We start from the raw sequence: 12,429 nt of genomic DNA, 5'->3' as shown, positions 1-12,429 counted from the left end.
CTCTCACCAACGAAATTTCATTAATCTGCCACTGCCTGACTTAACTGTAACTGCAATAAATCTTTAGAAGCAGAATCTGAATTTTATTTTCCCTCTTAAAGACAAATCATGTAATGCACAGAACAGTATGCAAGAAACAATTGATTTAATGCTAGCACAATTAGTCTGTACTAAATTAGTAACATTCTCTTTCGTGATTTCTTCTGCCCCCTTAGTTTTGTTTGACATGACGTTAACAACTTTTTTTGTTTTCAGCTGCACGTTTATGCCATTTGGAATTGATATGCACTTTTTGCACATGCGTGAAACCTTTTGATAACTGCCATGCGTTATACGTGGCCGGAAGGACACAAAATTTACATAGTGTAACTTTAATTGAGCTAGAATAAACCAACCATGGGTATAATGACAGGCAGCCGTACCGAAAAAATCTAGTTATGCTGTCTACATCATTCCTGAAATTACAAATTCGTCAGGTGACAATGGATTCCATATAACGTTATACTTCAGGCAATCATCAACCTTTTCTTTCAACATTATTTCTGACGTCGGAAATATTGACCAGGAGACTACTATACCGTCCATCAAAGCACTTGAAGCCAGTAGAAGTACTGGCTATGTCTGTATTTCCTTCATAAGTGCAATAACAGGAATTGTTAATAGATATGTCTGAGTCTGGCTCGCCCTTGTCTTGTGATATTTCGTCGCAGGTAATATAATTTTCGATTCCCTCACGCTCATTTTCGGCTTTTATTCGTTTATGAGGTACAAAAACTTACGAATATTGGTCATTTTTTCATTGTATTCACTATGCTTTTACGCCTCATAACATTCTAAATAAACCACATTCATGCATTACTGCTCACTTTCAACTATGGTAAACACTGAGTAATAACACTGCTGACAACACTCTTGCGCCGTTCCAATCAGCTGAGTTCCCCCCATCCACTTCAGCAATCCCATTAAGTGATATGTTCATCGAATACACAACGGGGATAGGGAACGACTGCAGTTATAGAGAGCTATGATTCTTTCAGTGATCAGTACGACAAAACAAATACACTAAAGGAGGGGTCATATATTATTTTTATTTCTAGGTGAAATGGCATGTAAATCTGAAAAATTGCGGAGGAGGAGGAGATTAATGTTTGATGTCCCGTCGACAGCGAGGTCATTAGAGACGGAGCACGAACTCGTGCTAGGGAAAGATGGGGAAGGAAATCGGCCGTGACCTTCCAAAGGAACCATCTCGGCATTTACTTGAAGTGATTTAAGGAAAGGGCGGAAAATCTAAATCAGGATGGCCGGACGCGGGTTTGAACAGTCATCCACCCGAATGCAAATCTTGTGTGTTAACCACTGCGCCACCTCGCTCGGTGTGAAATATTGCGTGAGTGACTTTTGTTCAAATGGCTCTGAGCACTATAGGACTTAACTTCTGAGCGACTTTTGTGACCTACTAATACCTAAGTACCTAAGTTGGGGATGTGCTTACTGAAAGATATTCGCTAAAGAAAATAGCACTTCCTTCTTTCGATTCATATTTTTTATTAGATGTATTTACACTGGTAACATCTAATCTGGACGAAAAAACGACGAGCGAGGCATGCAACTATTACCACCGTTATACCTTAGCAAAACATCTTCCTGAGAATCAGAGAAAATTCCGAACCTAAGAAAAACCGCGAAGCAGGCCGAATCCTTCCATACAGTCACTTATTGAGCAGTCTCGTAGGGCAATAGAAGACAGCAAAAAGAAAGCTCAAGTTTTAAAATTCTCGTTTAAGAAATCAGTCACGAAGGAAGCTCGGACAAACATACCGTCTTTTGACCGTCGCACATACTCCAAAGTGGAGGGTATAGAAATAGGCATCCGTGGCGTTGAGAAGCAGCTGGAAGTGTTGAAAACCAATAACCACCTGGTCCGATGGAGCCCCAATTCGATTTTACAAAGAGTACTCCACGGATTTTCCCCTACTTAGCTTGCATTTATCGCTAATGTGTCGCCCAGCGTAAAGTCCCAAACGACTGGAAGAAAACACAGATGCTTTCCGTATACAGGGTGTTACAAAAAGGTACGGCCAAACTTTCGGGAAACATTCCTCACGCACAATATGAACCCAACAGGACTGATCTGGGGCCAAGTTGCGGGATTTGGCCCGAGAAGTAACAAGACTAAGCTGTTAGACGTACTGGAACTAACGCACGCAGCTTTTTAACGTCACTGCCGAACGCTTGCGGGATATAGAAGGGCTCGTCATAAAGGAGAGAAAATGCTGCGCCTGGTTGGCTTCGTGGATTCTGTTGTTGATAGGTTCGTTGTCAACGTAGCAGGTGACACTTCCAGAACTGAAATGCTAAGAGATTACCAGACGACTGACTGTAAGTAATACTTTCAGTGGCTTCAATATTTAACTATACGGTCAAATCCTTCAATACTCTCTGACGTTACACACAACTTATGCAGAAAAATTGCCCTGTGGCTAAGTCAGGAATTTTCATCATTCTTGTTTTTAATTACAACAGTACGTTAGCTGAAAAAGGATAACCTGTTGCGGTTTTCGTCTAGTCGTCTAAGGAACGTATAGTGGGAGATTTGCAGTGTATTATTTCATTCTGCTTAAAATTAAATGACATTCGAAGCTGTATTGCTTCTCTGCTCGTCCCTTTATACGTGTGAACTGCACCTGAGCACGTCACTGCAGGTTAACTGTATCACCCGACCTGTAAGTCGATGTGCTCGTAATGCACAGCACAAAAGTACCCTCATTATCGCACTTGACAGTACTCGAGACAGCTTGGCTGCAGTCCCACGTGAAACGGAAGTCCAAAGAGATTCCAGCAAACGCGGAAGAAAACATAGTGCTACGTTTCATCAGTTTTATTCTTATGATGAACGGATAATACATATATGAGTTATGAGTATCCTAGCTGCAAAAGCGGCTAAGTCAGTTTTAAGAGATTTTTCGGAAAATACAAAAAAAAAAAAAATCCTAGCCCTGCTCTCACAGCAATACTACAACGGTGGTTAATATCTAAATTTAAAAAAAGAGCGAATCATAGCGACCACATCATAAATGTGTCTATATTTCTACATTAACCCCTTATTAGTATTTTTATGTAAAAATTTGTACTTACCCCGTTTTGCAACCGAATGGGCCAGATAGCTGCTTCTGCAACACCATCGGCGGCCATGATGGAATGCAGTCCGTTGCAATACCGGCCCGCTTCTGCAACTGCATCGGCGGCCATGATAGAATGCAGTCGGTTGCAAGACCGGCCGAAAAATGAATTCCGGTGTTTATCTGGCCATGCCGGTAAGAATGGTAGACTATAGTAGTTTACTAAAATAATGCGAAAGGAAGAAAATTAAACGAACAAAGTGCTGAAATACTTTAGATATTTAAAAAGATTGAAACCTTTACAAAAAAAAAGAACTAAACACCAACTACTACAAGGTACAATATTAACATTACACAGATTTAATCACTGAATTCAGTGTTAACACGTGTCATGAAAATGAGAAATCTTTGGAAACAAATCTTGGAAAAATGAAATACTGCATTGAAACGATCACAAGGTAAAATGAAGTATACAGCGCTTAAGCTAACTTCGGGGAATGGTCATGTAAGAGCTCAAAATTAAGTCCTTCGTCCTCGTCGTTTTGACATTCGTCTGTTTACATGATCTGCTGCTGCTCAAAAACATCAGTGAAGAATTTTAACTTTTCCTCCTCGGGCCATGTCTCTCCCCAGTGTAGTTTTAAGACTCGCTCGACGTCTGTAATTTCAGCTTTTTTCAATGGGACGCCTTTTGGAATCTCAGGAAGAATTTCTTTCATGACACGTTTGCCTCTTTTAAGAATTGAAGAGTGCTTCTCCTTGCACAAGACATAATTTTCTGTTTGCTGCCTTCGTGATGATAATTCTCTTCGACTTTTGAAACTGGAAGTGCCAGGATCCAGGAGCTTTGATGACGTCAATGGCGATTCCTCCAGTCTCTCACTTTGCACCCGTCCAACCCCAAATGCACCACTGTACCGAATTTTTTCATTATGTCGACGTATACTGCAAGGCTTTCGATTACGCTCAATTTTGCAAATTTTTGCTCCATGTTTCCAAAAACTCTATTAGAGTGTATAAAATAATAACCGACGATCGGGAACCAAACTTCAACGCTCTCTACGTGTACTGGAGCAGCTTACAGGAACCAGTACATCAACATCCCAATCACTGTTGTATTCTTGTTTTGCCCGCCGCATCCATCCGAAAAGAGGTGTAATTTGGCGACACCATGCAAACTGGAGTTGAGCAATTAATTATGAAGAGGTGAAGCAATCTGATTCGACCCCTTTGCAAATTAGTTCCCCAGCCAAACATACGAGGTCACATTGTCTTTCGTCTGACTGCTCGTAGAGGAACCTCGGCAAACCGTGAAATTATATAAGTACATCTGTCTGGAATAATAAGCCGCCTGAACAGGGACTTTTGGAAGGACTAAATTTTTCTAGTAGTCGTAACTCAAAATTAGTTGACCTTCGATGTCCTCCTTCAGCCTTTCATAAAAACATCGCTCCGAACTTTGTGAGCTGTAAGCTGATGTTCCAAATTTTTCTTTTCCATTAGCCGATTTTCGAAGGAAATCATGATTTGTAAGGACGAGCATGTAGAGCATGTGTCAATAGAAGGTGCTCCGAAACCAATATTAAAATTATTGTAGAATATTGTCCGGTAGTAGCCATACTTTACGTCCAGACCAGGAAATTTGTCACAGAACATTTCCAACATTATTTTTACATTTAATTCACTGGACAAACATAGGCGATGTAGCATTTTCCTTCTAGAATAGTGACTTTCGATCGGCTTGAATTGTTCATTGTGTCTGACAACTTCATTTTCCCTTTCTTCGCACAGCTTCGTTCTTCTGTCACATCCTTTTCTTTCAGCGGTTGCAGGTGAGGAATTGTTCATTATACTCTGACAAATTTTGTTCAGTCTCATTTTTTTATCTGCAAAATCCCGTGAAAGCCGCTCTGCAAACCCTGATGTTTATAGAAACTCCTTCACTTTTTTGGGAGCACAAACTCCGTAATTAGTTGCTTTCTTGATACTTTGTCTGCTGTAGGCTTAGAATCTTAGATGTTCGAGGAGATGACACAGTGACATGCTGTCGAATGTAACTGTTCTGCCATTCTTGGTTATTCTGTTAGTAAAAGTTTTGATAGGTCCGTCCTACGTCCTGCATAGTGACTTCTTTACATTTCAACTTTCCAGCAGGATGTTTACTGTTTGAAATCTGTGTAAACCCTTTCGGTTGGTACCTACAGATAAATGAAAAATGAAACTGAAAACCAACTGATAGTAGTTTTATTTCAATGCAATCAGAAGTTCGGTGTTTCTATTTCCAAGTACCTTGAATTTACAAGAAAAGTGTTACAGAAAAGGTTAGGTAATGTTGCCAGGGCATTAATTCCAAGAACATTAAAATTGTAACGAATATTTGAATATTACTCTAAGCAGTGGTCTTTCTTACCTCTTTCTTTTCTCGACGATTCGTTTCCATTGGTTTACATTCCTTCTTCTCTTTCTAGAAGTAGAGTTTCTCGTGGCATCTCCTCTCTCATCATTAACGCTAATATCAGCTCTATTGTCGTCGGGTTCGTCGAAATGTACTACAATAGTAGAAATTTCCTCTTCATAATCCCTGCCCATTTCGAACTGTGCTACAATGAAACTGCCTACAAAGTCGTTTTAAAATACACAGTGGAACGAGTGTGCTGGTAGGTATTTTTATCGTATAACAATGCCTTCTCGCACTTACAGCAATGGAAGCAAAATCATATGAGAATCTACCCAGTACTGCCAAACCAAACGTTTTAATCAAAAATGGTTCAAATGGCTCTGAGCACTATGGGACTTAACTTCTAAGGTCATCAATCCCCTAGAACTTAGAACTACTTAAACCTTACTAACCTAAGGATGCCACACACATCCATGCCTGAGGCAGTATTCGAACCGGCGACCGTAGCGGTCGCGCGGTGCCTGACTGAAACGCCTAGAACCGCTCGGTCACTCGGGCCGGCAAACATTTTAGTCACATCTGGCTAAAAATCGGAACTTTTTTAAAGTTTTACGTGTGACAAGATAATATGCCCAGGTCAGCAACCGTACACTTTGTCGGCGGCTATTATCCCATTAAGACTGCCTCTTATGTAACCGAATAGGATTTGGCCGCTTTTGCAACCTAACGTGTAGAAAACATAGCCGCCTTTGCACCCGTACGCGATTTTCACACATTTTAAAATGCTTAGGACCGTTTTTGAAGCCTGATCGATACATTATTACATAGTCCGTGAAAACCTGTACAAGAAAGTGCCTCTAACTCAATTTTCGATGCTTTTGCAACTGGGCTACTCATATAAAGGGTGATCACCTAAAACTTGTACCGCAAATATTGCGGAAAAGGAAAGTGCTACTGATGCGCTGTTCTCACAGAATGGATTGGTAGTAGGAGGCTCGTATTGTTAGCCAATAAACAGGTCTTAATAATAATAATACGAAAGAGTATTTTTTGTGCAAGCATAGGCTTTTTTAAGTGGGACAATGCTGTGCACATTAACATATTAAAAGTAGGGTAAACTAGGATGTCAGTGGTGTTTGTTGCAAGATTCTAGTGCGAGTCGCTTAACGAGATATCGTATATTGAAAAATTCCCACACTGATACTTGGTTGTGCGATTCAGCTTGCATAGTTGCTAGGTATGATGTTATTATGTTCCCTTACAGTGTACTTGTGCGTTCCTTGAATGCACTGCGACTTGCTAGTCAGTTAGTGTGTGTCAATCAACAGATGGGGACGTTTGCTACGCAACAACCATTGCACGAACAGTTCGACGACGTTTGCAGCAGCATGGACTACCAGATCGGATACCATGGCTGCGGTTACCCTTGACGGTGCACCACAGACAGGAGCGCCTGCGATGGTGTACTCAACGACAAACCTGGGTGCACGAATGGTAAAACGTCATTTTTTTTTTTTCAGATGAATCCAGGTTCTGTTTACAGCATCATGATGGTCGCATCCGTGTTTGGCGACATCGCGGTGAACGCACATTGGAAGCGTGTATTCGTCATCGCCATACTGGCGTATGACCCATTGTCATTGGTTACACGTCTCGGTCACCTCTTGTTCACATTGACGGCACTTTGAACAGTGGACGTTACATTTCAGTTGTGTTACGACCCGTGGCTCTACCCTACATTCGATCCCTGCGAAACCCTACATTTCAGTAGGATAATGCACGACCGCATGTTGCAGGTCCTGTACGGGCCTTTCTCGAAACAGACAATGTTCGACTGGTGCACTGGCCAGCACATTTTCCAGATCTCTCACCAATTGAAAATGTCTGGTCAATGGAGGCCGAGCAAATGGCTCATCACAATACGCCAGTCACTACTCTTGATGAACTGTGGTATCCTGTTGAAGCTACATGGGCAGCTGTACTTGTACACGCCATTCAAGCTCTCTTTCCCTCAATGCCCAGGCGTATCACGTCCGTTATTACGGCCAGAGGCGGTTGTTTTGGGTACTGACTTCTCAGGATCTATGCGCCCAAATTGAGTGAAAATGTAATCACATGTTAATTCTAGTATAATATATTTGCCCAATGAATACCCATTTATCATCTGCATTTCTTCTTGGTGTAGCAATTTTAATGGCCAGTAGTGTAGTATAACCACTAGACAATGTAACAGAAAGAAACAGGTGATGACAGAAGTGAGGGAAATTAATGTTCTCGCTGCTGTTGCGCTTGATCCGCACGTTAGCTACCACTCAATCGCGTGAGGAAGTGGCAAGAGTCAGGCAAATGTCCTACGCACTCTCCCTTGTCATAGGTTCCACCCCTGTTACGTCTCTCTCTATCAAGAGGTGCACGGAAACGATGATGAGAATCGTGTCAACTTCTGTACAGGGGCATAAAGACAGGCTACTCCAGATGTATCAGTATCTTGTTTAGTGATGAACCCAGAGTTACCAATCATGGAAAGGTAAACTGACGAAACTTGCACTACTGGTCTATTGGCGATGTAAACGTGTGGTGTGGGATAATGAACCATGAGCACATTGGCCTGATTTTCATAGATGGAACACTGAAAGCACACAAGTATTGCAGCCTCCTAACAGACCACGTCCCACGGATGCTAGAAGATATTCCACTGCAGACTTGAAGGAACCTGTGGTACCATGTGATGACAGTCCAGCCCATAGTGCACGAAGTACTACAGCATGTCTTCACAAATTGTTTCTACGTCACTGGGTTGGACATAGAGGACTTGTGCCTTGGCCGGCCCATTCCCCGGATTTGACGCCTGTAGACTTTTTTGTGTGGGGAAAGTTGAAAGACGCTATCTAAAAGGACATACCAGTTACACACAACGATATACAACAACGTATTACTACAGCCTACTTGGACATTTCCGCTGAAATGCTAGCATGTGTGCAGGAGTAGTTACATACCAGACTGGAAGTGTGTATTGTTGCTGCCAGTGGTCATTCTGAACACAGCCTGTGATGGCCAGTTGTCTCATTACTGGTCATAATCCACATACCTAGCGTATGCACTTGTGTTGTTTTTAGTGTGTGCTACCACTGGCATTGTACAAGAGTCAGAGTTGGAACTTTTTGAAAATGACTCACTAGAATCCTGCAAAGGAAGCACCACAGACATCCTAATTTACCCTTCTTTTAGATCCTTACTCTCAATAGGCACTGTTCCATTTAAAAAGTGTATGTTTGCACAAAAAATACAATCTCTAAGAATTATTACAATCTGTTCATTGGCTAACAATACAAGCCCCTGATTACCAACCTATTCTGTGAAAACCGCGCGTCAATAGCACTTTCCATTTCAACAATATTTGTGGTGAAAGTTTTAGGTATTTCGCTCCGTATGATATCGTATTTTGTGGGTCAGAGCAAACACGATTTAGTTTCGTCATAAATCAATTTGAAAACTGTCAGTCAGAGCTGTTTCCACAAAGAGGTTTTTATGGTAAGAAACTTCTTTGGTAATATCTTCAAGCTGTACTGTGCAATCACTGATACTCCCAGAGAAATACAGTCTGCTGCTCTTACAATTGCTAATTCTGTACAAGCACAGATTGAGGTTTGATCTTGGAGGGGGGGGGGGGGTAAAAAGTGTAAAGTGGGTGGCTTGAAGTCTCTACAGACACTCCATCCCCTCCCCCCTCCACCCCAATTCCATTCCGAAACTCATCTTGCATAAGCCACTTTTAATGTGCCACATATGTCTGTGATTTTAATAACAACAAAATATAGTAAAGTCTTTAAAGTAATAATAATAATAATAATAATAATAATAATACACTGTACAATAAAACAAAAAAAGACCCACCCTGAAGAATTATCTGAATGGGACAAAAATTTGTAGACATGATATAACGTACAGACAAATAAATTATGGCAATTTTAGGTAGACTGGATGATTTATTTAATGGCAAGAACTTCACAAATAGAGCAAGTCAATAATGCATTGGTCTTCCTCTGGACCTTATGCAAGCAGTTATTCAGCTTGGCATTGATTGCCAGGGCTGAAGGATGTCCTCCTGAAGAGTATCGTGTCAAATTGTGTCCAACTGGTGCATTAGATTGTCACAATCCAAAATGGTTAGAGGGTCCTGCCAATAATGCTCCAAATGTTCTCAGCTGCGGAGAGATTTGACCACCTTGTTGGCCAAGGTAGCCTTTGTCAAGCACGAAGATGAGCAGTAGAAACTCTTGTCGTGTGCAGGCAGGTATTATCTTGCTGAAATGTAAGCCCAACATGGCTTAAAGTGACAGTCAAGTTGGTATCAGGTGCCCTGATGAACAGACCATTTGGAGGCCAGTGCAGCACTCTGAGGTTTATTCTTATTTTATAAGACCTCTGTTAACATAATTTGGAGAGAACAAACAGTACTGTTCTGCAATACTGAACATACAGCCAGTGTTACACAGATTCAAAAACATTATGTCATTTGTTGCAGTATACAGAAGTCACAGCTGCACTCCATCTCAGTGGTAAAATTATGGCTAATCATGCTCATATAATTGGCTTTGCAGGAAGCCAGAACATTTTGTTTGTGATCATACCTTTGGCAACATTAAAAACTGTCTATAAAAAAAAAGCAGAAATCGTCAAGTATCCTGTTCTGTTTCTTTGGTATGGAAGGAATTTTACCAATTTACCTCTAGTTTTGGTAAATGTTTGTATGACACAAGCAGTACTCAAATGTGATAAGCTATTGAAGAGGTAAAGTTAAGAATGTTCAAAGTCCTGCACACAACAATAAAGTTCCTTAAGTTTCAAGTCAAATAAGTAACTTAAAAATAAACTTCTTAAGCATTGTGCATTGTAATACATTATTTATTACATATTCAGAAATAAAAAATTGCATTTAACACATGGAACATGAACAGTTAATTTCAAAACAAAAAGACATCGGGACTTTGACTGCTTCTGCCAGTTGTGGAGCATAATTAATTGGCAGGTCATCAACATTCTTAATGTCATCTTCATCTCCTCGTCCAAACCTAGGGCAGGAACCAGTGAATCAGAGAATTATTGAGGATTGGGATTGGTCAATAATGGTTTTAAATATATTAGATTCTTGAACTTTGCAGGTTTAAGGGGCAGTTTGCCATTGTAAAGTTCTCTCAGTATGTTTAGAATACTTTGATTGTTACACTTTCTTGTTTTCTGTGCCCTGATTCTCAGCAAAAACAGTTTTCAAATAGTTTTAAAAGTAGTTTGTCTTGTGAAGCACCAATCTTGCCTGCTTTTGGTCAACTTTTAATTTCTAATTGGTGGAGTTGGCACAAGGCACTTTTTAACATAAAACACACATAAAAAGTCTTTCTAAGTTTCAAATTTGATGTCTATGGCCAAATGATGTTAGTGAATGGTCATGGTTTGATTCTGGCATTTCTGATGACATCCCTTCAGTCATCGGATGTCTCTAAATAAGATTTCGCATTGACAAGACCTTTCATATAACAGTGGCCTCTTATAGCGAAAACTACTTTTACTGATGTACGTTGTTTCTGTGCATGAGCTGTGTAATGCAGAAAATGCATAACCATGAAATTCTTGTTCTGACTTGCATATGGGTTGGGAAAAAAGAATGATGTGTTTTACTACTGGGCTGAGATTATTCTCACCATCTCTCCTCTTCCAGGTGGCACTTTCATCATACATGTAAAATACTGAAGTTTAGTCTGATGATACGTGTATATTAAAAGATATGAAATTCAGTTGACGATGACTGTATACATCAGGTGTGGTTACATTCAGAGCAGGCAGATTCTTTTTTTAATCAACAATAATTGCCTCAATTTCTTCATGTTTTCTGGATTCTTTATAGCAGTTTCTTTTGACTGAATAAAACTTCGCACTTCTCACCATATGATCTTGTCTTTCCTTTGCCACAAAGCCTTCTTAGCCTTACACAGTATTATAAATTGCCATGTAGAGACTTTAAAGAAACACTCTGAAATCTGTGGCCTCAGATAGATGGTTGAAGTAAATATAAAACCAAATAAAATGAACTGTGTGAGTAAATTAATCCATTTTTTTTTCCTTCATGAAATGTATGAGAGGAAGTCATCTTTGTAAGTAAGGTAGGTTCTGGGCTAATGAGGCTTTAGGTCCTTCGTCAGTAGTCTAATGTTTTCTCTGACACTGATACCTATGATTTCAATCAATTACAACGACTGTATATGTCTTTTTCAGGGTATCCAAAAATAAATATTGAAGTTTCCATCAAACATTTCTTGGAAAGTTGTTGAACCACCAGTATGCTCTTTGTTAGACTCAGTATATATTCCGTATAGTTTGGCTTCATCTAGCCCTTCAGGTAGGCACACTCTTGATGTATCCTTTAAAGAATAGTGATATTTCCTTCCTCTCATAGATTTCATGAAGGAAAAAAATGGATTTAGTTTACTCACACTGTTGATGTTATTTGGTTTTATATTTGCTTCAACCATCTATCTGAGAGTCACAGATTTCAGAGAAGTGTTTCTTTAAAGTCTCTACATGGCAATTTATAATACCGTGTAAGGCTAAGAAGGCTTTGTGGCAAATGGTTACATCTGGCAATATATCACTACCATAAACATGTGCACATGCCTGATAACAATAAGACACACAATCACTTGCCACTGCATCATGCTTTCTGTTGCACCACTGCTGAACTGGAACAATTGTGATCAGTTCACTCAAATACTGATTCTGTTTGTTGCAACCCCCACGTTTATTTACGTTAGATATAATGTGTGGAGTGCCACTATGAGGATGCAATGGTAATGAGTGTTAGTTACCTTCGACAGTGTATGTGGTGAATTGAAGTTAGTCAGGAATGCCTTTAAG

Source organism: Schistocerca gregaria, chromosome X (assembly GCF_023897955.1).
Source record: "Schistocerca gregaria isolate iqSchGreg1 chromosome X, iqSchGreg1.2, whole genome shotgun sequence".
Classification (NCBI taxonomy): domain Eukaryota; kingdom Metazoa; phylum Arthropoda; class Insecta; order Orthoptera; family Acrididae; genus Schistocerca; species Schistocerca gregaria.
The sequence above is the reverse complement of the archived record's forward strand: the minus strand, read 5'-3'. Positions refer to the sequence as shown.